The 27,541-nt window shown below is 51.2% G+C and overlaps 1 protein-coding gene across 18 annotated transcripts in view; it reads left to right on the forward strand.

The window, feature by feature from the left end:
* The window catches only part of MSI2 (musashi RNA binding protein 2), a 199,038-nt gene that overhangs the window by 124,151 nt on the left and 47,346 nt on the right, over window positions 1-27,541 (forward strand). The gene's annotated exons all lie outside the window — the stretch shown is intronic.

Consider the following 27,541-nt stretch of genomic DNA (forward strand, 5'->3'; position numbering starts at 1 on the left):
AATCCAGGGCTGGGTTCCCAGCTGGCTGCCAGCTCTGTTCCTGCCCACCACTCAGTGCTCTCAGCTCCCTGTGCCCAGGCTGGGCAGGAGCAGAAAGCAGAGCAGGGCTGTGGGAGCCCGTGCTGTGCTTCCTGCAGGATGCTTGTCTGGCGTTGCCAAGGTGACCCCGCTCTGTCCCTGGCTCTGTGCTGCTCTAAGCACTTGGTGTCTGTGCTCTGGGAGTGCTGAGCTCTGCTCCAGCAGCCCTGCTTCAGCGTTTCTGGGCTCTTGGGGGAGCCTGCAGCTTTGAGCCTGGGTAATGAGCCCCACAGGATGCATTCCTGGTCCAGAAACATCTTTCCAGTGACTTACCAGGAGTAAAGGTCTGCTGAAGATGAGGGCTGCAGGTCTGGGGGGCACCTTAGTTGCCATGAAACCTTTTGGGTTTTCCACAAGGGGTTTTTTCCCTCTATGTGTGTTGAAGATGGGAGGCAACAGGTCATCCTTTTTTTATTTCCCCTGGGAATTCTGTGCATTTATTTCATTGGCTAATTTTTTTAATAGCTTGTTTTTCCTACATGCAAGCCATGACATTTTGCTCTTCATTATCACCCCAGGGTAAGCTCTTGCATGAGGTCTAAGTGGGGAGGAACTAAAAGCCCCTAAGGACCAAAAGCAGGCTCCAAATGCCCCTGGGTGGAGGTGATGCTCCCCCACACCCTGCCCTGTGCTCCAGTCAGACTGTGCACCCGGGTCTGCCCCTCTGGGGACAGGTTGGGCTGGAGTCCCTCTCCTGGCTAAGGAAGGAGTTCTCTGGCACTCAGGAGACTCAGCTCTGCTTGGGCTCCCAGGGAACAGGCTTACCCACTGCTGGGTGAAGGGCAGTGCTGCTTGTTAGCTGGGATCAGCCAAAATTCCTGTGAGCAGGGAAGAGGGGCTGCTCAGCTGCCCAAGGACAGAGGGGGCTGAGCTCCGGGCCCTTACCCTGCCGAGCGCAGGTGGGAGGAAAAATCAACTACAAAAGGCAGAGTAAGAGTCCTCTTCATCTTCACACTCGAATTTATCCAGCCTTTTGTGGCATTTTTTCCTGCTCTGCACAGGTAGCTAGTGCTAATCAGCCTAATGAACTGGCTCGGGGCTGTGGTGATGAAGAGAGTTCTGCCGCCTCGACCGCCGATAAAATCACCCCAGATTTTACAAATTGTGGCACTCTGATTGTGTTGGAAGCGTGTTTAAAATGCGCCAGTGTGCAGCAACAGTGTTAATGGCAATTCTTAAAGCCACTTGTGGGTTGCAATCTGTATCTTCAAATTAGCCACGGGAAGGAGAAATGGCAGATAAAATATCCGCTGTGGTTTGCTGCCTTAGTCTCTGCCTGGAATAATCACCGTGGGCACGGGAAGGGAAAAGGATTAAAATTCACTCCCTACTGCTAGGAGGTGAGATAAATTTCCTTGCAAGAAAATGGAGAGGGTTTGTTGACATAATTCTGGCACGTGTGCGTTGCTCCTGTGTGTGTGTTTGGGGAGTGTAGCTCACCTGCACCAGCACTGCTCCGTGGAGATGCAGGGATGGAGCCAGGCAGGGGAAGAGGGGTTTTCAAAGTGCTCACCCTGGCTGGAAAACCCACCCAAAATAAAGCTTCATGCCTGGCATGGAGCACTTTGCCTCTGTGGTGGGCTTGCTCGTGGAGGTCTTTTGCAAGCTTAATGATTCTGTGATTCTATAACCTTAAAAATGCCATCAGGCCAGTCATGCTGTGTCTCTGCCAGGGGTATTTTAATGTCCAGCTATTCCTGGATGTTCTCTAAGGAAAATAAGACTCAGCTCTTGCATTTCCTGCTGATCTGTTGGGCCATATTAAAGGCAGGCTGCAAAATCTGTGTTTAATTGGAGTGGTTATGTTTTGGTGTGTTGTAGGCAAGACAATCCCTAGAATCACTGGGATGTCTCCTTCCAAGGGTTCTTCTGGCTTAGTGTGACAGTGGGCACACAAAAAAACAGCACTTGATAAACAAATATCCCTTGGTCAACTTGTTTAGGTGCCTTTTTTTTTTTTTTTTTGAAAGAAAGTGTTGGTGATCCTCGATTTCTGTACTACTGTATTCCTGCAGTCTTCTGAAAACCACACACAAAAGTTCTCCCAACATTCTGGCAGATCACTTCTGTCACTTTCTTCACTGCTTAAAATTTCATAGAGCTGAAAATTACTGGGTCAATCTTGAAAGGATTCAGTAATTGGAAAGAAAGGAAAAAAAAAAAAGAGGGTGGTGTTATTTTGTTACCCTTGCAAAGTGCAGATAAAATCTGGAGTTCAGCATTAGTTATTGATCTTGGGGGGTGGAGGGAGCCTGGCAGGATGATGATGTCCTTCTAACTTCATTATGGAGAGGAGCTCCAGGAAGCATTTCAGTGTGCTGGGGTGGGGGCCGTGCCCTTGGGCTCTGGACAGGGTTTGTTGTTTCCAGCAAAGCAGAGCCCGGCACAGCACGAGGAGGAGGAGGGAGGAAGGCACAGGTAGATCAGTCGAGGGGTGCACGAGTGGGCTGTCCTGAGCTGATCCCTGCACGAGGTGAGGTGAGGCAGGAGAAGGGGTCCAGAGGTTCCTCACCTCAGTGGGATGCCCTTGGTCCCAGCCCCAGTGATCCCTGCCCAGCCTTCAGCCACTCCAGGAGCTGTCCAGGACCTGCATCACAAGAGCCCCATGTCTTGGACTCACAAAAAGCCCACGATTTTGAGTGAGTGAACCCCCCAAGCTGTAATTGCAGGTACTGAGTGTAATACTATATGTTTTTCAAAGCCGTCCAGCCCCCAGAGTTATTTTCACATCAATTAACCCTCTTGCACAGGTAAGGATGGCAGTGGTGAGAGGAGGGAAGTGACAACGTGTGATTTGGACTCCTTTAATCTTAAAACTAAACAAAATCAACACGAGGCAGGCTGTCTGCAGGGTACAGACAGCATCTTAGGGGTTAAACACCCCCAGGCACAGACTGATTGCAGCCGAGCTCTTCTGTCACCCCCTGCTCCCTGTGCCCAGGAGGGGCTGGCTGGCACCTGGCTGTGTCTGGGGCTGGAGGGTGCCTGAGCATCCCTCTGCCTCCCAGGCCCTGGCAGGGAGGGCACCAGGACACTGCTGGTACCCTCCTGTGGCATGGTGGTGTGCCCAAGGTGGGGGTTTGTGTGAACCCACAGAGCTCAGGGTGAAAGGTTGGTGCCCCCATCCCACCAAAACCACACCCCAGGGGTCAGGGGCTCTCCCAGCCTCACCGTGGGCTCTGCTCTCAGGGAGGAAGGTGAGGGTTGAGCTCCCTGGCTGTGCTGTGTCCATCCAGCAGATTTCAGTGCATGGAACTCCAGGTGGAAGCAGTTGGCATAATGGGTTTGTTTTTTGGGAGAGTCAGGAGTGATGCTGTTAGAGAGATATTGGCTGTGCCTTGGCGAAGGAGGAGGCTTTTCTGAGGAGAAAAATAGCCTTTTGTGTTCTGTCCAGCTGCCAAAACCTCAGTTCTGGAGCTGATCTCTGAAGTTTTAATTGACGTTTTTATAGATGAGATATAAATATAATTAAGTCACTGCAATTATTTGTTTATCGCCATCTCCCTCAAGTCAAGCAAGGTCATGTGCATTTAAAAATACATCCCCAGGCAGTTTTGAGAAAAGATTAGTTAAAATATATAGAAATAATTGCCTAATTTGGTCATTTGAGTGTAGCTTTTTTGGCAGCAGCCTGGCTATAGCACCGAGCATCCTCAGAAGTGCTTGGAGGGAGCCTTCCCTCAGCTCACAGACTGTGCTCTTTGGGAGGACTGAGGGGGCTGAGGCAGAGCTGCTCCAGCAGGTTTGACCCACAGATTTAGGGAAAGCATCCACAGGCACGGCAGTGATGCTTTCTTAAAACATAAAGTGCTTTAAGGGCTTTGGATGAAAAGTGTGACATAAGCCATAAATGGAGTTTATGTTATTGTTATTGCTTTCCTGGATGAGACAGGCTGCTGTTCCCCTGTCAGCTGTATCACTGCACAAATGGGGCTCCAGAGAGTGCTCCACACCCTCCCTCCCAGTGAAATCCATCCCTGAACCTGGGGCTGCCAACACAGACTTTAACCCTTGGTGACAGAGCTCAGGAGTGTTTATCTTCTCCAGGGGATCAGCTGCACACAGGGGGTTTGGAGAGATTTTTAAGCAAATATTTGCTTCTAAACTTCACGTGAGGGCTGCGAAGATTCATTAGTTAATATTATTTACCATTTACACACCTATCAGTGAACACCATCAGTCACACCTGTCTGTTTGGATTGCAGCAGTGACATGTGCCATGTTAATATTTTATATGTGTGTGTTTTTAATATTACATCTCCCCTTATAAATATTCATTTCTTAAACACATTAACGGCTGCAAGGCTGCAGAGCAGCGCTGACATCTCTGCTCCGTGTCACCAGTTCTCCTCTAGCTGGGGGATCCAAAGTGGGAGCTGGGATGGCAGCAGCACGAGGAGAGCTGCTCTGCTTCCAGGGCTGGGGACCACTTCCCAGTATTCCCATTTGGCACCAGTTTGTCCCCCTTAGGCTCTCGTCAGGTGTGGGGACTGTGAGTGTCCCCCTGGGGCAGTGCCGTGCCCGTGGCTCGCCAGCTCTCAGAGTTAATAAACACAAAACAAAAAGGAAAAGCTGCCAATTCTTGGATATGTCTCCCCTGTCCTTTAATTTCCTGGCTGCTGCTGCGTGGGGGGACCTGACATGAAGTGTAAAATAACCAGAGCCAGGCTGGTGTGAGCCCCACGTCCCGGCTGGAGCAGCAGATCAGCTCCTGGCCAGGCGCTCATGGAACCTCTCCTCTCAGGTGGTTACAGCCACCCTGCCCTGGCCTGGCTGCACAATGCCACCTGGGGCTGGCAGAAATTGCCCAGCTCTGTAGTGCCTGTCAGACCTTACTGCTTGATTTTGTACCCATAAGGAAAATTCCCTCCAGAGGAGGAGACGCGCGAGCGGGCAGGGATGTCTGGGGGGCTTCCTCTGAAGGAGGGGACAGGCTTGCAGCAGCACCCAGGACAGTCTGGTCTCTGCAAGGCTCTCCAGGGAATGTAAAGTGAGGGTTGTGCAGATATTTCTGAAGTTTTCTAAATGGTGATCATAGTTCTGTCACGCTTGCAGGGGGTGAGCTGGTGTTGGAGACGCCACGTTGTGTGCCCAGCTGAGGCTGCCTTGAGGAGTGAGGTCATTTGGTACGAGCTCAGTTTGCCTTCTCACTGTCACTGTCACTGCCAGCTTGAGTGACAGAGAAATTAGCACAAATCCTGGGGATCTCTGAGCAGAAAGAAACCTAAAAGCCACGAATAAGTTCTTGCTTATGAATCTACCCAGCTGATGAAACCCAGCTCCTTTTGCTTCCCGAATGCAGGAGCCAAGTGATTAGCAGGGAGCACTCTGAGCCTTGTGGGACTGCTTGGAAATGTTAATTGAGGAAAGGCCAGAAACGGGAGGAGAGCAAAATGCAACATTTCCATAGACGGGCAGTGTGCATACAACAGGCAGAATTAAAATCAGCCTGGTGACCTTGAGGAAAGAGGCAGCTCCTCACAGCGTGCCCAAAAATGTGATACGGAAGCAGGAGAGACGCTGCCTGTCTCCCTCCCTGGTGTGTTGGCTCCTTCTCCCCGTGGATCACTGGGAGCAGACTGAGCAGGTCCTCTCCAACGTGCACTGGGGGAGCTTTTGTTCTTCACACACCTATGCTTTCTGTTGCTTGGGCTTGGTAATGAATCTTTTGGGGTTTTTGTAGGGAAGGTGAGGAGGATGCTGCAGAAAGGGGCTGCTTTGTCACCCTGCAGTGAGTCTTCTCTGTCAGCTGTGCCCAGACCCCAGTGCTGCTGAAGCCTTTAATTGCACAAGGTCATTGCCATACATAAAAACCTCCTGGTGATCTGTTTAAACAGATAACACATCCCCTGTCCCCAAAATCCTGAGATTCAGCAGAAACAGAGGTTACACAGATAATGCTGGTAACAAAGCTCCTGCCCCTGAGCCTCTGTCAGAGCAGGCTCCACCACTTGCTCTCCCCATCCTCACATCCCTGGTGTGCTTCTGTGTCTGGACACTGAAGTGTTGGGAGTGTGGGGGGATGCTGATCCAAGCTGTGGGTGCACCTGGGCAGGTGCCTGAACACGTGCTCAGGTGTGTGCTGTTGCTCCCAGGGTTGTTTGTGCAAGGCAAAAGCTCCAAGTGGCTCTGCTGCCGAAGGAGGACTTGTCAGGGGGGTGGAAATAGAAGATTTCTTTAATTAGTTTGATTAAATGTCCTGGCATGGAGTGATTTTTGCTTATCCTGTATGTTTTTTTGTATATATAAGCTGAAGTAAGAACATCTGGCACTTTTTTCACTGGATCTGATAGAATAAGTTGAAAAACAGCTTCTTTCAGAAAACTGCATGTCGGCACATTTGGGTTGTGGGTTTTATCTTTTTAATTTATTGAGTGTTTTCTGGACCAGAAAACTACCTTCAGCCAGAGTAGTAATTCACAGATTGCTCCCCATTTTAAAACCCCTTCCCAGTTCTGAGAGCTTCCCGGGTTCTCTGCTGTGGGAGATCAGGAGTGACCAGATCCAGCACCATTAACCCCCTCAGCCCCGCTGAGTACTGCAGACCCTCTGCAGCTGTGCAGGGAATGGAGCCCCCTGGCATCCCAGTGAATCCCAGGTCAGGTGTGGCAGTGGGAATGCTGGGCATGGATCCAGGCTGGCTCTGTGGCTCACACTTTGACCACAGAACCATCCCTCCATATTTCCTCTGCCTGGGACCACTGCCAGCCCAAAGTCAGGTGGGGGTTGAGAGGTTGGCTTCAGTCACAGCAGCGCCCTGGTGATGAAATCTTCCTCCTTAGCCCTTGCAGGAGTCACACCTGAGCACACGTGTGTTCCACACGTGTTCCACAGAGCACTGGAAATTAGGGCAGGATCTGCAGGGAGAAGCCTGGCAGGAGAATTTGTTTCCTTGTGGCACCAGATATTCCCCTGTCAGCTCACAGGGAGCTCGGATGAGCTGAAATCACTTCAAGTCTTGGTGGGGGCTTGGCTTTTGCCATTTCTGTTGCTGTTCTAGCAGCTCTGTTCCTCCTCACCCTAAACCCAAACTGATAAAGAGGTAAAACATTTGCTTTTGTGCTGCCTGGATGCAATTGCAGGAAAACAAATCAGATTACAGAAGTGTGGGGTTTGTTTCCCATTCCCCCGCTCCTGGTGGTATCCCACGGGTTTTCCCCTGGCCCTTTGGCCCCGTTCTGCTCCTTCCCTGGCAGGGCAGGGGCACAGAGGCTGCTCCAAACCTGCCCCTGTGGTCAGGAGGGACTGGGAGCAGCAGGAGGGTGGTGGGAGCTGGAGATGGGCTGCAAACCTGCCTGGCTGCCCGGGGAAGGAGCAGCTGCACAGGAGGATGGGAGCAGCTGTGGGTATGAAATTAGTCATTCTATGAAGAAATGGATTTGATAAATAATAAAACAGTGGTATTAACAACAGATGCTTTCCAGGTCAGATGACTTTGATAAAAGCACCCAACAGCCGTGGGTAATGGTATGAAAAATATGTATCTATATTTATAGATCTATTTATATGAAAAGGCATATAAATAAGTGTGTGTGTATATGCTCTCTGTAAATGTACCTGACATTTTATTTCTGGTTTAAAATGACAGTGGAAGTGTTGCTGCTCCCGTTCTTCACAGGCTTTTGAGACTTGTCAAGAAAACCTGAAATTTGATCAATTCCCCAAACCCAGAGCTCCCTCCCCTCCTCTCCACAGCACAGGCTCCATTTGTTTTTATATTCATTCCTTTTCATTTTGATAACTGTTTTGATTTGTAAAATACTATGCCTTATACAATGTTTCCTTTATGATGATGTAGTGTGCTCTTCTTATCTTTCACCTTAAATCTTTGATAAGAGCATTTTAAAAATGAAATTGCTACCTGGCACCATTACACACTCCTGGCTGCCTGCCAGCAAAGAGGGAGCTGCTGGAGGAGAGAGGAGAGCAGAGAGAAGAGCAGAGATGCTCTGGAGAGGCTTCCCGAGGAGGGAAGGATGGAGGAGGCTGAGGAAGGGGAGGAAGCACGGCAGGACTGACCCTGCCCAGCACAGCTTTGCAGGGTGGAGGTGCCAGGGTCAGTGCCAGCCCTGTTCTGCCATGCCAGCAGCCTCTGGCATTCCCCTCTGGTCCCCTCTGAGTTCTGCACTGCTCCAGGGACAGGCAGCCTGGAGGGGTCACTTCATCTTCCCCTCCATCTGTCACACTGAGCTTTGGCAACGTGATGTTGTGGTAGGGTAGCCCAGCACTGCTGGAGTTTCCAGCACGTCCAAGTAATTGAAATGTTTTTGGGTAACTGCTGGTGGTGCCGTGGAATGTGATTTATCAGGGGAGGCATCAGCAGTGGGAATATCAGTAAATAGAACTGTCTGACGTGGCAGGTCATTTTTATTTTAATGTGGTAGATTTAATGAACTCTGGTTGTTATAATTCATGCAGTGGTGGAATGCATCCATCCCCCTCCTGATGACATTGGTTGCTGCTCTGTCCTTCGTTAGTGCCGTTATTATGGCAGGAGAACTCTCTCCCTTGCATTCCCAAAGTGCCAGGGCTTGGCTGATAAATTGTTGCCTTTCACTTTCAATACTATTAGCAATAAACGTAGCTGAAAACTTCCCCGAGTCGTTCAGGCACTATAAGTCATTATTATTATTTATGGAATCTCTTGGGAGGGTGTTTGCAGGGCTGGTGGGTGTTCCCCAGTGCTGGGCACGTGGCTGTGCCACTCCTGCCCTGACACCCTTCTGGGGCTCTCTGAAAACTTCCCCAAGTCGTTCAGGCACAGTAAATTATTATTATTGTTTATGGAATCTCTTGGGAGGGTGTTTGCAGGGCTGGTGGGTGTTGCCCAGTGCTGGGCACACGGCTGTGCCACTCCTGCCCTGACACCCTTCTGGGGCTCTCTGAAAACTTCCCCAAGTCGTTCAGGCACAGTAAATTATTATTATTGTTTATGGAATCTCTTGGGAGGGTGTTTGCAGGGCTGGTGGGTGTCTCCCAGATGCTGGGTGCCTTTCCTGCCCTGACCCTTCTGGGGCTCTGTGGGGTTGGAGAGCCCCGAGGTCAGAGCCAAGAGCAGCCCCCACATCTGCTGCCAGGTGATTTAATACCATTTGTGTCCAGCCTAACCCAATCTATCTCACCTCGCTGAGAAGAAGGAAAAAAACCATAATCCTGCATCAAAATTACTGCTTTTGGAACTGTCTTGTCTCTTTTGAGTAGGAACTGGAGACAACTAGACAAGCTTCAATGGAAGCGAATAAAGAAACATTACTTTGTGAACACAATCTTCTGGTACCAGTCACTCTCAACAGCCATTCAATCAAAATGCTAATGGCAAAGGCAACAAGGGAGCGAGGTTATTGTAATCCTAATTGATAGGCTGCAGGGATGGGGTTTGATAAGTGCTGTTGAAGAGATGTTTTTGAAATATGATTCCCTTTAATTACAATGATACTAATAAAAAGTGAACAAATGATTTAATGATAGTTTTCTAGGTAGCAGCCCAAAGATTTTTGTTCCAGTTATTTTGGACGTTGGTTGTTTTTTGTTGGTTTTTTTTTTCTTTTTTGAACCAGAAATTATGGAAATCACCTTAAAAATAAAGCCATAGTGGCAGGTAGTGACTTTATCTCCACTTGCGTGGCTACTTTGCATCAGAATTAATACTGTCACATCTGAAGCTCTTGAATAAGAAATCCAGTCATTTATTTATACAATAGACTTTGCTGAAAGCCCACAGTTGAAGCCACATTGCATGTAGGAATGCATTTAATATCTAATGCTTATAATAATTAGGATCAATTATGCCAGCAAGGATTTGAAAATACATTTTGAGGGAGGGGCTGAAGGGTATTCAGGGGGTTTTACAGCACGTCAGGGGCCCGGGTTGGATGGTGAGAGTGGAGATCGTTGGCACTCAGTAACAGAAAGCTCCAAACTGTCCCAGGGCAGCAGCATTTCCGTGTCCCCCGACGGGTGGGAGAGCTGTGCCAGTGCTCCCTGTTCTGTGACTTGCCCCTTGCCTCTGGAAACAGCAGCTCAGACAGGAAGGGAGATCTGTCACTGGCAGGCAGCCTCTGTCTCAGCTAATTTTTGATGATTTAATTGATAGCAAAACAAATAATTTTTTCGGGGGGGCTGTGTTTTGCTGTTGTTGGCGTGGGTAGGGGCTCCTGGGACGGGGAGGATGCTCTCTGCTGCCTTTCAATTTGTCAAGCTCTCTCTCAAAGATCTGCCAGAGAAGAAAGGGTAATTAATAGGCTTGAAGTCATTTCCGATGTGTCAGTATTTCTGCCTTGCTTCCAAGTGATAATGTTCGCTGGCTCGAGGCCTCCGGGGAGCCTTCCATCTTATTAACTTGTCTAGGAGAAACAGTGAGTGGGGACAGCTTGGGCCAGTGGGTGACATGAAATAAGGATTTGTGCTGCAGCGAGCTGTAAACACGGGGGCCAGCTGAGTAAAAAGTGGAAAGGGAAAAAAAAAGTGAAGAAAAATATATTAAAAAGGCCACTGGTCACAAGTGCAGCTGATGGAGGGGGGGATGTGCTTTATTTAGGGCAGCCTGTCCTCAGTGGGTAGAGCTGGAGCTGATATTGTGCTGTGTCACCCATGGGCAACTTCAGCAGCACCAAAACTGGGTCCTGGTTCTGTCTGGATCCCTTTGGTCCAGCCTGTGGCCTCTGCTGCTCGTGTCAGATGGGCTCTGGGGTGTTTATTTTAACCAGAGGTGAACATGGAGACCTGGGGCTGTCCTGTGTGCTGGGTCCCACCCTGCCCAGCTGCTGGCCCTGCACATCTGGGGCACAGTGAGCCACCAGTGGCTTTGGGGGGCTCAGGCTGAGGCTCTGGGAGGGGATCTTCTCTCGCTGCTTGTGAGCAGCCCAGGGGCTGGGGCTGTGTGCTCGTGGCTCTGCTCTTTGCCAAGGCTCTTGGCAGCTCCGTGGCGTTTCTCAATTGCTTTTGGGAACTTCAGTGTCAGCCCGGGGCTGAGGGTGCCTTCGTTCTCAGGAGAGCCTCAGGGACTGGGGGATGCTGCATCCCCTGCAGAGCCTGGGACACTCTGGCACTTGCACAGCAGCCCAGTGGAGCTGTGTCCCTGGTGTCACCCTGCTGAGGGAGCAGTGCAGAGAGCAGGGCTGTTGATGTGCCATGTAGGTCAAAACCTGCTCCTGGAGCTCCTCGAGCTGCCCCTCCCCTGGGGAGGTGTGCTGGTGTCCGGGGAGGGGGCTGGCCCTGCTGCAGGAGGGCTCAGAGCCCTCGGTGGGGCCAGGTCCTTCAGGGCTGCCCACTGTCAGGGCAGAGAGCAGCTGCTCCTGGCTGGGGTCTGGCTTGGGGGTGCTGGGCTTTGGCTTCAGTGACAGCTGGCAGGCAGGCTGGAAAGGGGGACAGAGCGAGGAGGGGGTGTCTGGGGCACTGTGGGTGCAGCTGAGCCCAGCCCAGCCCTGCTGGGAGCGCTGCGGCCGCCGGAGCTCCGACCTCCGCTCACCGTGCCCTTACATCAGGGGTTCATCCACAGCTTCACCTCCGCTCACCGTGCCCTTACATCAGGGGTTCATCCACAGCTTCACCTCCACTCACCGTGCCCTTACATCAGGGGTACATCCACACTTCCACCTTCTCTGACCGTGCCCTTACATCAGGGGTTCATCCACACTTCCACCTTCTCTCACCGTGCCCTTACATGAGGGGTTCATCCACAGCTTCACCTTCACTCACCGTGCCCTTACATGAGGGGTTCATCCACACTTTAACGTTCTCTGACCGTGCCCTTACATCAGGGGTACATCCAGACTTCCACCTCCACTCACCGTGCCCTTACATCAGGGGTACATCCACACCTTCACCTTCTCTCACTGTGCCCTTACATCAGGGGTACATCCACAGCTTCACCTTCTCTCACTGTGCCCTTACATCAGGGGTACATCCACACTTGAACCTCCACTCACCGTGCCCTTACATCAGGGGTTCATCCACAGCTTCACCTCCGCTCACCGTGCCCTTACATCAGGGGTACATCCACACTTGAACCTCCACTCACCGTGCCCCTACATCAGGGCACATCCACACTTTCACCTTCACTCACCATGCCCTTACATCAGGGGTACATCCACAGCTTCACCTTCTCTCACTGTGCCCCACTTGAACCTCCACTCACCATGCCCTTACATCAGGGGTTCATCCACAGCTTCACCTCCGCTCACCGTGCCCTTACATCAGGGGTGCTGCATCCACACCTTCACCTTCTTTGCTTTTCTTGGCTCATTTTGAGTTCCCCTCCACTGCACAAGGGTGAGAGTGGCTTCAGGAGCCGTCCAGGGGGACCCAGTGGGGACAGTGCCAGTCCCCGTGGACGAGCTGTTCCTTGGGACTGTTCCTTTGAGATGGTTTGAAGTGCAAACCTTGGTGTTTTGGGTCACAGGGAAGGAACAGGATGTCTTTCACGTATTGACAGGTTTTTGTTCCTTCTCTTTTCTCTCCTGATCTCTCTGCTGTTTGTCAAGCTCACTTCTCCTGATCCAGAGAAGTTATTTTTGCTGAACACCTCTGCCTGCCTCTTGGCAAAGTGTGAGGTGGCCACAAGGAGGAAAGCAAGGAGGCCACCTCAAAGCTCTTCAGTGATTAAGCCACTTAACTGGCAAGCTCTTCTCTTCCACTGCAGAGCATGTCTCTGCCCAGTGGAGTTCCCCTTGCAAGCACTTATTAGGGAAGCTCTGGTATAATCTAATTAAAATTTGGTTTAATATTCTGTGAAAATGAAAACTGAATCCTCCCTGCTTGAAAGAATGACCGTGCATGTATTAGTTCTCTGTTTTGTTGTTGTTGTTGGCTTATTCAAATATTAACACTGCCTGCACGCTCAAAATGATGGTTTGTGTCCATTAACAGGGCTTAATTCCCAAATTTAATGATGAGTGATACACGGGAGTTGGTGAAAGCTGCTTGCTGGATATTTTTTATTAGGTTTCCTATGCTAATGTTCCTTCCTGGAGGTAAATAAGAGGAGGGGATGCTGGGCAATATTACTACTGTGAAATTAAAATAAAGTCTCATTATTTGAGGATGGAATTTAGTGGCTGAAGGTTTACTCTTCATCTGCAGCTTCATTCTGAATTCTTCCAGCTAATTACCTGCTGATTAGTTGAGGACAGGCATTGCTCACCTTGGCCTTGAGCATCAGGTTAGCTCCTGGGCAGGGTCTTGGGGTGGATGCATTTGGTACCTGTGAAGAAGGTACTGACCTCCAAAAAATAGGCAACAGCAACTTCCCTGCATTTTCTGGTGAGACTTAACTCTTCTTAGGGAAAAGCTTTTTTGGAAGGAAAAAAAAAATACTGAATTTAAAGCTGGATTTTAGTTAAAAAACACCCAAACCTTTTATTCTTGCACTGAAGATGGGAAAATTACCAGAATGTCAGAAAACCTCCAACTATCTGAATGTTTTCTTCCCTTTCCCCACCTGTCTTTCTGAACTTGATTTTAAACGTGGAAATATCTCTGTTGCTGATCTGAAGGTTCCCATCAGTGACCAGCAGAAAGGCTGCTCTGGTGTGTGTCTCCTGTGGGCAGAAGATAACTTTTAAAAAGCACAGTGTTTATCTGGAGAGAGCTGGGTGGGAGGCAGGAGCCACGGGGATGGATCATCCAAAACTTTCTCAGCACAGGGAGCAGAGATGGGAGGATCTGCCAGGAAAATGTGTCAGGAAAACCCCCTGAGAGCAGATGTGGGGATTGCAAAGTCTCTGAGTGACTTTCCCAGCTCGGGCAGGGCAGGCAAAGCCAGCACACCCCTTCCCCCTGACCCTGGAGGACAGGGCACCGTGGGGCTGTGCCAGGCTGGGGGGGCTCTGAGCGCTCTGTTGTGATGGCAGCTGGAGAAACAAGGGCTGTGTGCAGGGTTTGGGAGGAGAGCCCTTATTGTGGGAGCTCAAAGGGAAGTGCTCAAAGCCACAGCGAGGCCTGGCTGCACCCGGGGTCAGCGTGGCAGCCACGGGGTTATGGTGTGCCCACCCTCTGTGTGAGAGCACAGAACACCCAGCAAAGAGCCCCCAAAGCTCAGTGTGCTCGTGCCACTGGGGTTTGTGCCCTCGTGCTGGTGCTGTGCCCGCAGGTGAGCTCTGAGCCCTTGGGTCTGGCTGATGGGGTCAGGTGGGGTCTGCCTGGCTGGGCTGACATCAGCTGGGCTGGGTCAGTGTTGAAATAATCAAAACAGCCCACAGCTGCTTTCATTCCAGTTTCCTGGCTCACACAGCTGACCACAGATGATTTTGGCACTTGCCAGGAGCGTGCCCGGCCAGAGCAGTGGCCATGCAGGTTCTGGGGGCTGCATTAATTCCCAGTCCCTTTGCACTCCAGGGGCTGGGAAATAATGCAGCCCCCCAGAGGTGCAAATCTCCCATCCTAGGGTAGATGGGTGGAACGTGGTGTCAGGCAGGTGTCAGCCGCACCAGGCTGAAATGCCATCATGAAGCAGATCAAGACATGAAGTCTGTAAAGCCACGTGTCCGTGTGTCATATCACAAGGGCTTGCTGTGCCTGCTGATAAGGATCAGCCACGCGTTATCTGTGCTTCCTCCGTACATTTCTTACAAGCTGATAAACTTTGAGCTGGGTGAGAACCAAGTGTGCCACGGCTGGAGCTGGAATGGCTGCCCAGGGGCTGATAACGGGGTGATAACAGGACCTGCTGTTCCAGAGCATTCTCAGCACCTCTGCTCCAGCACCTGTGTCCAGGTGTGCTCCAGCACCTGTGTCCAGGTGTGCTCCAGGTGCTGCAGTCATCCTGCCAGCCCAGCCCTGCCAGCAGGAACAGAAATACCCGAGAGCACCAGTGTTCCAGGAGTGGGATGCCTCGCCTCACTTGGCATTTCAGTCTCATCCAGCACCAGCTTGGAATAAGCACTTTTTTAATGTGTGGTGATTTATTTTATTAAAGACCAAAACATTATTCATAATTATGCAGTTTTATGAGAGTATCCATAGCAGTGTTCTTCCTGTGGTTGGCTGTGGGAGCTGGAATAATATTTGAGCAAGAGCCCTGGGGAAAGGACACGCTCGCATTCGGCGTGGGGCTCAGCCTATTGAACTGGTGTATAATTACCTCTATTCAGCACCACTGCTCCAGTTATCAGCCAGCGGCAGGGGGAAGGCCAGAGCCTCAGAATGACACAGATTGTTAGAGAACATCAAACTTTTTTAATACAGTTAATGATCCTCAGCTATAAATAGCCTGTTCCTGGTGACTGGCGCTGAGGGTTTGTGCTGAGCTGCACGGTGCTGTAGTTTGTTGGGTTTGCTTTTCTCCTTCCACAGATGCTGTAGGTCCTTCCACCCAAGTGCTTTACAAACAGGGTAAATAGACCCTCTCTGGGTCGGGAGGTGAAGGTCCTGCCAAGCAGGAATATGAGGTGGGAGTCTGGCAGCTTCACCCTCTGGTCCTTTTGACTCTTGCTCCCAGAGTGGGGGTGGCTCCTCTGGGGCTCCCCACCTCTCTCTGCCGCTGAGTAATCCTCTGGGAACGGTCAGGCCTGAGTTTCGTGGTGACACAGGCAGCTTTCTTGTATGCTGTGCCCCAAAATTTCCTTTGTCCTCTCTCCAGTTAAACACGACTGTAGGTTCGTGGAGAAGAGTTTGGAGAAGGGACTCTCTGACTTTGGTGGCAGCTGCAGCCCCAGAGCTCGGAAGAAGAAGGGCTTGGTCCAAAGGAGCCCTTGTCCTGGCAGTGCCCTGCTCTGACCCAGTAAATCCCTGAGCAAGTGTCAGTCTGCTGGGGGAACTGTCTGCAGGAAGCCTGGCCAGAGCGTTTCTCTGTGCTCAGGCTGCATCACGAGCAGTTCCTACTCCCTGGGAGTGCACAGATCCCTGTGGGTTGCTTTACCCTTTAGAGAATGGGATTTGAACCAGCCAGGAAGGGCGAGAGTGGCACTTGAGAGCTCGGAGACGCGCTGAGCCGCTCGCTGGAGGAGCTGTGAGGCTGGGACGGGGCATCAGGCTGAGCTCTGCAGGGTTTCTAGTCAGCAGCACTGCTGATTATCCCAGCAAAATAATGCCAAAAGCCCCCGAAACCCTGAACCCTCCTGAACCGGAGCGCGGCGAAGGAGCAGCCGCGTTTGCCGCTGCCCAGAGCCGCGGTGAGATCTGCCACAGCTTTGTTCTGCAGAGCCTGCGGGGACCACGGGAAAAGGTCATCGCACGCGCAGCGCTCCTCCACAGAGAGCTCTTTGTCTGCTCTGAAAGCGGGGAGGCAAAGGGGATTCTCATGGAGCGCCTCCCCCCAGCTCGCCCTGCGCGTTCCGATCCGTGCTGGATCCGCGGGCTTTGGCTGCTTTTTGGGGTCTGGGTTTGCTCTGGCACCTGGGGACGAGCCCAGGCGTGGAGCTGGAGGGCTGGGCACTGGGAGAGCACCCCGGGGAAGGCTCAGGGTGTGTGATTAGTTCCCCGTTTCCCCTGCTGTGACTGCTGCTCCTGGCGCTTTTGTTTTTAAGGATAAAGATTTCAGCGTTTTCCCCGATGGTTTGAACAAAGGTTGAGCGCGGGGGGAAATCCATAAAACAATGTCACCAAAACACGGGGAGGAGAGGGAAGCTTTAATAAAGCTTTGCCGGGCCTGTGCACCTGGGATTCGGGCTGGGATGGATTCGAGCAGGCAGGAGGCACTCAGAAGGTCACCTCTGAAGGTGGCAGATGACAGAGCAGCGTGGCCGTGCTTCGGGGGAGCTCTGGCAGGAACCCATCCATCCGTGGGGGATTGCTCATCCCATCCTGCAGCGTGGGATCCCCTGGCATCCTGGGGCACCGCTGGGGAAGGTGCTTGTGCTTGGGTGGGACGGGGATGGATGAAGGGGAGGCAGTTTCAAAGGAGCCCTTCACAGCAGGGAGGGCTGTAGCTGTCACAGGTGAGGCACTCAGTGATAACAAATCATGGATTTTGGATGGCTCAGCAGAGAAAGTCCCTCTCCTCTTACCTCATCAGTCCGTGAATGGTCTTGAAAAGTGACTGCAGAGGAAGGGAAGCACCTGCTGTACTGAGGAGCATCGGGAAGCCTACTTTAGATGTGATACTTTAAAATTTAGATGTCATTATTAGCAAAGGGCTCTGGGTTTTGTGCTTGTCTTAGCCTTGTTTTCCTTCTCCTTTCCCAGCAGATCCCTTTTACAGAGCTGCTCTGCTCTGTGTGGTCCCTATTAAAAGTTTCCTTTCCCAGGGTGATTCTGCTCCTTTGTTGCATCTGGTTCTTGAACACTTTATACTATCAAACAGCAAAACTGCTTTTATTGATGCAGCAAAGAACAATGGGATTTCTCCAACAGTGCTCCCAAAATACACTTGTGACTTTTTTTTTTTCCTTTTTTTTGTTATTGCTAGCTTCCAACAGTGGAAAAAATGAGTTAAGATCTGTTAGGTTTACTCTGGTCACTTCAATGGGAGATTGGTAATATCAACAAAGGCTCCATAAATGGATTGTGTGCTGTGCTCCTTCGGCCAGACAGGCACTGGGGGAGCAGAAACATCCTCAGTTTCCTGGAGGCTTGGGCAGAGCTGTGGGTGCTGGGGTCACTGCTGGGCAGCTTGGACAGGGGCTGTGTGAGCCCTTGGGATCCCCTCCTTGGGGTCACCTCCTCCTTGTGTTTGGGGAGCAGGAGGGACAGCACAGACAGGGAGCCACTGCCCAGAACGTCTCAGTGCTGCCTTCAGGTTCTCCATGTGAGCAGGTGTTGGGGTAAGTGTGTCTGCCGTGTAAAACAGAATGATGCCGTGTTTAAAATTTGATAAATGCATTTTAACGGCCTCTGTCAGCCTTTGCCCCCGGACACGTGTAAAATGTGATCACTCCTGACTATCTGGAGCTATTACTGTAGAAGCAAATCTGTTTGCCCTGTTTCAGGGGAGGAGTGTGGAGCTTGGGATGGATGCTGGGGCCAGGAGCATCTCTGGTGTTAATGAGGACACGGTGACAGCTACAGGGCAGTGCAGGGGGTCTGAGCAGCCTGCTCTAGTGAAGGTGCCCTGCCCTTGGCAGCAGGTTGGAATGGGACAAGCTTCAAGGTGTCCATTCACCCAATCTGTGATTCTGTGTTACCTCACTTCACCTGTGGTCCTGGACAAAAATCAGATTTGGAGCTTACATTAAAAGGGTGTTTTCCCCCACCTCGTGTACTTCTGTCAGAGCTTTCCTGGGAGCACACACCCGAGCAGTTTGAACTTTTTTCTTGTTCTCAGCCCCTGCTCAGGGGGGAAAGCTGGGTCAGCATTTGCAGGAGTGTTTGAAGCTGTGTCCCACACCCTCGGTGGTGCTGGGAGCTGGTTTCCAGGAATAACAAATGCTTTGCTGTTTACATATGTATGCAGAGGAACGAGTGGTGTGTGCATTCAAAGCATCTGTCCTGGCCAGGCTCTCTCCCTCCCAGCAGTCTGCATTGTTTGCTTAGGCAAATACTGATAGGGTGCGTGAGCAGAGGGATGGAGCCCTGGCCCGGGATATTAATAATGTCCAGGAATGTTGTGTGCTGCCTGAAGTTTTAGCCCAGAGGGTCATACTGCACAGCTCAGAGGGATTAGCTTAACCTGAGGCTAAGCTGCTCATTTTTGCTGGTATTTCCCTTGACCCCAGTCAATTATTTCAATTCCTTGAATAGTTTTTTGTTTTTTGGCGCCTGCTTTGTTACTCCTTTGCATTGTGATACGTGGAGCCAGCAGGGCAGCAGAGAGTCCGTGCTCTCCTTCCCGGGCAGGGCTGGCAGTGCCTGGGGATGCAGCCCAGGGAGGGAGGGCAGGCTCCATGCAGGCTGCAGAGCTGCAGGACAGCATGTCAGCAGGCTGTGGCTGCAGCTGCAGCGTTTCACCTGGGGAGGGATGCCAGCCCAGCAGCTAAAGCACACTGAGGACCAGCACTAGTGAGGATGGGGGGCTTGCTGCACTCTCCACAGGGGTACACACCTGTAGAATGTGCCCCCACGCCCTCGTTCACCTGCGTGAATTTGGGTTGGTGCCCCCCTGCAGCGATGCTGCTCCAGTGTGACACTGGCAGCACCAGTGGGGAGGGGGTGTCCCTGCTGGACCAGCCAGGCTGGGTGCTGTGCCTGGGGACTGCAGTGACAGCTGCCTGCAGCTCCTGCAGCCTGTGCTGAGCGTGGCCTCTCACCTGCCCATTTATCTTGGCTGGTGCGGGTGTGTTAATGAGGGAAGGACACCTGCCTGCTCCCAGCAAAGTGCCCTTCACTCTGCCTCCCATCCTCTGCAGTTTGCAGGGAGGACTCTGCAAGCTCTGCTGGCAGCCAGGGAGCCCAGGGCCGTGAGTTCTGGGGGGGCTGTGTCCCCCCAGCCCTGAGCTGTCTGTGCTGCAGGATCTAGGTAGGCAGGAGTCACCTTGAGCGAGCTGCTGGAAACGTTTCCCCCTGCAAAGTCAGGTCTGGAGATGCATCATTTCTCTGGGGGCACCCCTGGCAGCTGCTGCACCCCAGAATCCACGGTGGGGGGGTTAAATTTCAGCAGCACAGACAAGGAGAAGGTTCTGGGCTTGGCAGGTGCTTGGAGAGGAGCAGCAGCAGTGGCAGGCTTCAGCCTCGTTCCTCCACCACGGAGCTGCCTCGTGCTTCTCCTCCACTTGCTGAAATCAAGCAGAATTTTTAAAAATTAATGTTTTAATTAAAATCTCTCTTTAAAATCCCTCCTCAGTTTGGGGGGAGTGGGTCTCCAGGGACACAGAGGCTCAGGAGGTGAACCATGGCCCTGTCACCAGCCAGGGGACACTGATTCCTGGTGCCTTCTGGTGGCAGGTTTTCTGTGACAGAGCCTGAACCTGGGCCACTGCTGAGATGTGGCACAGTGGGCCTGGATGGGGGCAGGCTGGGGGTCTGTCCCTCCCAGCCCCCCCATGTAAGGCACCCCCAAATGCCCCATTGCAGGTGGACACACATTGTCCCCCCTCTTTGTCACAGAAAAGACAGCTTGGGGCTCTTGGTTTGAGAAGAGACAGCTCTGGGAAAGAATACTTGCACTTTTTTAATAACCTATTTCTATAATTGAAGGATTTCAGATTTCTTTTGTAAGAGCAAGCGCCTGCTTAAACATGGAGACAAATACAACCAATAATATGTACTTGAAATTTAATGCAGGCTAATTCATTTTGGCACAGTCCCAGATATGCTGATTAAATGGCCTGTGAAGTGCTACAATATCTTGATAATGTACATTCCACATTTGATTATATAATCAATTATGTTGCACCTAATAACATTTAAAATTAGTGGAAAAGCTGTGAGCAGATTGTATCAGGTGCAGAGTAGGTCTTGGGCAGCTTTAAAAAAACTTCTGCCAGCACAGACTGCGAAGGAGCAGGCGTAGATGGATCTTCAAATACTGTTCTTCAGGAAACCAGAGACTTGATAAAATTTCTAAATTTTATCAAGTTAATTCAGTGACTTTAAATTTTGTGAATTTAGTGACTTGATTTAGAATAAAATAAGCTGTCTGCTGCTCCCCTGGTTTGCTGCTGGGAAAGGGACTAATATTTTCTATCAAGAGATGGAAAGCTTTGCACCACGTGCTCAGAGCAGCCCTGGTGATGTTGGCAGTAATCCTGTGGTGGCTTTGGCCCCTGAGCCAGACCCAGAGCTCCCTTTCACAGCTCTTCCCTGCCTGGGGAGCCTGAGTGTTCATTGCTGGGGACAGCCAGCTCCCCCATCACCTGTGACATTTTGCTGTGCTGCTGATCCCAGCTGTGGCACTCCCTGCTCCAGAGGGGCTCCCCACCTGTGAGCTCTGTGATGGGCAGCCCCGAGCTGGGAGCAGCCAGGATGGTTTGGCAATGACTGCCATTCCTTCTGGGGAAAGGGAGTGCTTTTTGGGTGACTGGCAATGGCAGGTTAGGGGGAATTTGGCCTGGGTTTTATGGCCCTCCAGTAGAAGAGGGTTGATGGGGAACAAATGTGTTATGGCCCCAGACAAGCTGTTGCTCCATTTTTTGTTCTGTTTAAAGCAGCACTATCAACCAGTTGGAATATAGGCTTGGAGTATCGCTGGGAGTAATCTAATTAGTATGAAGTCAATTCACTAGTTCCTTTTGTATCTCGTGATTAAATAAGTGGGAAAATGGCTTGAAAATTAGGTGCTAGAACAACCCAATTACATTTCTGTAGCTTTTTGTATTCAATTTCATAAACAATTTTGCTCTTCGCTGGTTAATCAGTGAATGCCTTTTTCCAGTTTGAAAAGCACTTTTGAAATTATAATGCAATTAAATTGTGTGTGGATGTTCTGGCATAGCGAGCGTGAGGGCTGGGGGCCTGGCAGCCAGCCACGCTCTACCTTGACAGTAATGAGTTCCTGAGCTGGCAGCTTGCTGGTGTCATTCATGATATTGTCCAGGCTGGGATGCTGGGAGAGGCTCTGCTGCTCCCGCCGCCGTGCCGGATCTCGGCAGAGCCAGGGCCACTGGCAGAGGCTCAGCCAGACATCACCCGTGCCAGCACCCAGTGGAGTTCATCTCTGAGCTCCAGAGCAGCTGCCTGTGTGCTTTGGGCTTTTTCTTTTTTGTTCCCTCTTTTTTTTTGTCTCTTCCTTGTGTGAGCCTTTGGGGGGCTGGAGGTTGGCGAGGGATGTTTGAGTGTTGTTGAGTGGGGGCAAGCAGGAGAGCATCTCAGTGTGCTGTTACCAGGTGATGGTTTGGGATGGAAGGGACCTTAAAGCTCATCCAGTGAGAGCTTTTCAGTGCTTGCTGTTAGTGCAGTGTCTGCCCAGCCTGCTGGTGCTGGGTGGGAGCTCAGTCCAGTCCTGGGGAAGGGTGACCAAGCCTCCCTGACCCCGGGATTTACAGCCAAGCAGCACGAGGGGAGAGGCAGAAAGCTGTGTGAAGAGAAAAAGAAATAGTGCTGGAAATAATGACTTGCTTGGCAGGTTTTAACAAGTTCAGTAATGGTATTAGGTGCCCTTGGCTCAAGATAGTAACCTCCTCTTAAATGATCATTACCTGGCTAATAAAGAGCTCGGAGCGGGTCATTACAGCTTAATTTAGACGTAGCATCCTGTTTGGTTTGCACAGCGTGGCCATCTCTCAAGTTGTTGAATCTATTGCCTGGATACGAGGTTGGGATGTGGGATTGCTTGGGTTTTCACACGGGGACTGTCCCCCAGCCATCCCAGGAGTGCCTTCCCACCCTCAGTGGGACAGAGGAGCTGGCCTCGGCACGGAGTGAGCACAGCCAGGTGGGAGGATGTGCAGGAGTGGGGGTCCAGCCTCATCCCCCCACACTGCCCCAGCCTCTGCTCCCTCCTGATGAGCCCTTGTGCTTCTCTCACCCCATTAGCAGCAAGTTTCATGTGCAAATAATTACAGTAACCAACCCCCACACGTTATTAATGTTTTGAAGACATCTCTTTGATAAGCCCATCTTTTCAGCCAATTTCCTATTTGTTTGGAAAGCAAAGCATCTTTCCTCCCAGTTTTGTAAATCTGTTGTTAAAAGGAAGAAAAGGAAATGGAAAAAAGGATTCCCCCCCCTTCCAAACCCTGACACCAGGCTGGGTTCTGTGCTGCCTTTGTCAGCCCTGGATGGAATTATGCATCATGAATAAAAACTGCTGTCAACATGCATTGGGTTCGAAACATTAGAGCATATGGTATGTGATTATCTGTATTGTCAAATGCAATAAAGTGAATTTGGATATAATAAAAAATGTAATATTTTAGAAATTTGGTAATAAACTGTGGAGGAATTGACAGGCAGAGAGTATCTGATGCCTGTGGGCAAACAGATAAAGATGGCAGGACGTGGCACTCGGTGGCTGAGGCAGCATCAGGGGCTTGATTTTCTGATGGGAGCCTGGCTGGGCTGACTGGCACCCAGGGTGGTGGCCTTTGTCCCTTCTGGCTGCCAAAATCTGTAGGTCTCACTAATGGAAGCACAAGGTTCCCATTCTGGTTGTAGATGGATTAATTGGAATTAACAAATACTTGGGGTTTTCTTCTCTGGCAGCAGAAAGAAACCTGTTGGAATCTGCTGTATTCTCCCACCCAGCAGCATTCCCAGCATTTCCACACTATTGGCTCCTTATGAGGCTGGGAAATCTGTACCTGAATAACAGGGAGCAGTGGAAGGCAGTGAGGGTGGGGCTGCTCCCAAATAGCGAGGAAAAAGAAAAGGTGGAGAAGATTTTCTCCTGCAGTATCTCCCATTCCAGCCTGATGCTTTAATTCCCGAGCTGCTGACAAACCTGTGCCACGGATGTGCCCAGCAGAGAGAAGCTGGACTGGGAGCAAACTTCAGGGCCTCCTGTGTAGAAAATTCCAATGGAAAAGTGCAGATGTATCACACGTACCTGCAATTTTTCTTAGGTCACTGCTAATGCTTCTAAATGATCCGCGAGCGCATTAATCGTTTCTGTTAATTAACAATATGATAAAAGTGGCATTTAGTAAGCTCAGCGTAGTGTGCGTCTCAGTCATTATGTACTCAGTGCTTAGGTTTGATTTCAGAACGTTAATAAAATAAAATTTTAATGAAGGTTTGTTGTTATGAAAAATTTATTAGCAGGAGTTGAGGTGCTGCTGACATGAGCGCGGTCTGTGACGTGCACGGGGGTCCCTGGCTGCTCCTGCACTGCCAGGGCTTTGCCTGGGACCCCAGCCCAGCCCTGACTGTGAACCTGGAAACCTCTGGTCAGGATGGCTCATTCGAGAGGGACACAAGTCCCTGTGTTCTTCATCCTCCCCTCGGGAAAATCCCTCCCCAGAGCCGGTCTGGGTGGATTTTGTCCCGTTTCACCCCGTGGGTGGAAACACCCACGCCTGAGTGGGGCTGGCCTCACTCATCTGCTCATTTCATTTTGAGAATCTACTCGCCTGTCATGGGGAATTTACTGACACTTTAAATAGCTGCCTGTGTCTGCCAGGAGAGCCTGCCCGTGCCCCACACCCAGGTGTGCATTAACACCCCGTGGAGTCGGGCAGATCATGTCTTGGTGGGTGTCAGTCCCAGCAGCAGGGCTGCAGAGCACGTGCTGCAGGTAAGTGAGGATATTTTCCATCCTAGACCACAGGTTTTAACCTCACATTCCACTTCCATCTGCTGCTGCATCCCTCTCCTGGTCTGGTTATCACAAGGGTGCAGTGAGATCCTGTTCACCTTGGAGCCTTCAGGTGTGGTCACCAGGCTCCCCAGCAAACCCTCCTTGGAGATGAGGAGGTAAAACCTGAGGCGTGTGTCTCAGGTGATGGCTGTGTTCCCTGAATGTGCAGCATTGCTCCTTTGGCAGCCAGAACCTCTCCTTCCGTGTGTTTGCAGCACAGGACATTGCAACAATAGGAAATAACAGCTTTTGTCAGCTTTTGTCCTGGACAGGTTTTGGCTCTAACAAGCTGAGCTGCAGTGTGAAAACTCGGAGGAAGGGACAGGGAAGTGAGGGGGATGCAGACCACAGGGAATATTTAAGTGACTTCTCCAAAGGCACAACATAAGGAGGTGGCAAAGTCAGGGCTGAGTTTTCGAGTCGTGGCTGCTGGGTTCTGGGGCTGAGGAATGAATGTTTTTTCCCTGACACAGGATTAAACCCCCAGGTCCCCATTCCCAGACTCTGGGGGTAGTGACTTGTGGTACCTTCACAGACAGAACTTAAAAGCATCCATGGTTCACTGTCTTCTGGGTAATTAAAATGTCCTGTCCCCTCTGCTCGGCGTGCTCATCTGCAAAGACAAGATTTGGTGACAGTGATCACAGGACTTGGTTTCACATCCCCCTCTCTACCCCCACCTGCCAGTTTATTATTATTATTATTTTTATAAGACAGCTTGGCAGGCTGGGAGCTTACTAAGGAACTTTTTCCTCTCTGATTACAAGGGATGTGTGAATAAAGTAGAATGGTATTGATTCACACCAATCTATGCATCGACTGTGTGGGAGCCACTTGCAATTCCCAGCAGCACTGGAAAGCTTTGCAACAGGGAGAAATATGACCAGGCAAGTTGAGAAAATAAATTAAACTAGTGTCAACTTTTCTTGTTTCTTCCCTCATTATTAATGGATGGAATGGGGCTCGTTTATCAAGAAGAGGAAAAATTAATTGACACGGGCTTTAATGTTATTATGCCTGGCTTGTCTGGTCACATTTCTTCATTTTTAATTTTTTTTTTTTTTTTTTTTACTTTTGAAAGGCATTTTATTACCTTTCACAGGACCAGCTGCCAAAACTATGGGTATAAACAAGAAAGCAGGTGCATAAATAATACCACAGCAGGACTGGACTTTTCTGCCTTTCAGAGCTTAAGTAGCTGAGATCCGAGGAGCGGAGCAGAGGCGGCGAGCGGAGCCCTGGCACAGAGGGGGAGCACAGCCTGAGCTGCTGTTTCCTGATGAATCTGCTGGGGGGTGTCAGGATGGATGTCCCCATCTGGCAGCACAGCCACTCCTTGGGCAGCTCCCATGGCAGGGCTGGAGGGATCAGGAACATCAGGGACATCAGGGACTCCAGGAACATCAGGGACTCCAGGGACTCCAGGGACATCAAGGACCCCAGGGACTTCAGGGACTCCAGGGACATCAGGGACTCCAGGGACATCAAGGACCCCAGGGACTTCAGGGACCCCAGGGACATCAGGGACCCCAGGGACATCAGGGACCCCAGGGACATCAGGGACTCCAGGGACATCAGGGACTCCAGGGACTCCAGGGAAATCAAGGACCCCAGGGACTTCAGGGACCCCAGGGACATCAGGGACTCCAGGGACATCAGGAACATCAGGGACATCAGGGACATCAGGGACTCCAGGAACATCAGGGACTCCAGGGACATCAGGGACTCCAGGGACATCAGGGACCCCAGGGACCCCAGGGACATCAGGGACTTCAAGGACCCCAGGGACTTCAGGGACTCCAGGGACATCAGGGACTCCAGGGACATCAGGGACCCCAGGGACATCAGGGACCCCAGGGACTCCAGAGACATCAGGGACTCCAGGGACGTCAGGGACATCAAGGACCCCAGGGACATCAGGGACCCCGGGGACTTCAGGGACATCAGGGACTCCAGGGACATCAAGGACCCCAGGGACTTCAGGGACCCCAGGGACCCGTCCCAGCACTGCATGGGTGGGGGTCAGGAGCAGGGTGGTTCTGTGGAGCACTCTGTGTGAGAGGGGGGCTCACCCTGCTCTCACAAGTGCCTGTGGGGTGGTTCTTGCTGGGCAGCAGGAGCCAGGTTCAGGCAGAGCCCTGTTGGTGTGGTCAGGGTGTGGAAATTTCCTCCTTTGTCCTCTCCCTGCTCCTGTCCCCTGCCCTTGTTCTTTGGGATTGCTGTGCAGGGCAAAAGAGCCCTGGTGATCCCCTGGTTGCCAGAATATTTCCAGGAGCTCTGTGGTTGCTGTGAGTGCAGGATGAGGCTGTCCCAGCTGCAGGCTCACCAGCAGTGTGGGCACAGCTCGGGCTCAGGCAGCGCAGCAGAGATTGAGTGACTTGCTCCACATCACCAGGTGGCCTCCAGACAGCTTGGGACTTAAAACAGGCACCAGTTGCAGTGTCTTCACCCACAGAGCATCTTCCAGGTGGCTGGAGAGCCCCTTGGGCTGTGCCTGCCTGGTGAGCTGGCTTTGGCTCAGGCACCAGGTGCTGATGGAGGTGCTGTACCTGTGGCATTGCCCTGGCTGGGGGCTGAGGAGGGTCCTGCTCTGCCCATCAGAGCCCTGCAGGGTTAACCCAGCATCAGCCTGGGTTTAAGCTCTGTGCTGTGATGCAATCACCTTGTTTTGCTGGTTGCAAGGCAAGCAGGGGTTTGGCAGTGAGACCTTTACCCCCAGGTAAGGTGCTTTGGTGTAATTCTGCCAGGCAGTGAGGTCCCTGGGTGGCAGCCACAGCTGTGACACAGATCACTGTGCAGCCTCACCTGGGGCTGTAGCAGTGCTGCCAGCCCGGGGAAGGAGATGCATTTCGTAGCTGTGGTGTCGTCATCTCGGCTGTCTTTTACCAAGTTTGATGTAAAAACTCTCAAGTGATGACAAAAGTGTGAAATGTAGCTGGTTAGAGTGTGAAAAAAACCAAAACACAGAGCAGGGGGAGTCCTGACATTTGGTATCTTCAGTCTGGCTTCTTAACAGTATTTATGGCTTCTGACTATTCTTCTACAGTATTTTAATTTTGTTGTGGTTTCAGTCCCTTTCTCTGAGCAGTATCTTCCTGAAATCTTCTTTTTTCTGGTGTCATGGTGTGTTGGAGGTCGTGTCCTGCACCATTGGATGCCAGGTGTCTGGGCTGGCATCGTTTTGTGCCTGGTGGTGCCCATGAACCAGCAGATGAATGGAGTGGAATAACTCCTCATTCCCAGCAGATACCAGAGGAGGGTTTTTCACCTGAAGGTCATGGATACATGTCTCAGCTTCCTTTAGTGCTGGTGCTTGGCTCAGAGCCTCTCGTTTGGGGCATCTGTTTGCCTCTTACTTTATTTTTCTCCCTCTTCTTTGTCTTTTCTTTTACAGAAAAGATTATTCAAATGAATATT

The sequence above is a fragment of the Pyrgilauda ruficollis genome, unplaced genomic scaffold (genome assembly GCF_017590135.1).
Source record: "Pyrgilauda ruficollis isolate IOZ18807 unplaced genomic scaffold, ASM1759013v1 scaffold59, whole genome shotgun sequence".
Classification (NCBI taxonomy): domain Eukaryota; kingdom Metazoa; phylum Chordata; class Aves; order Passeriformes; family Passeridae; genus Pyrgilauda; species Pyrgilauda ruficollis.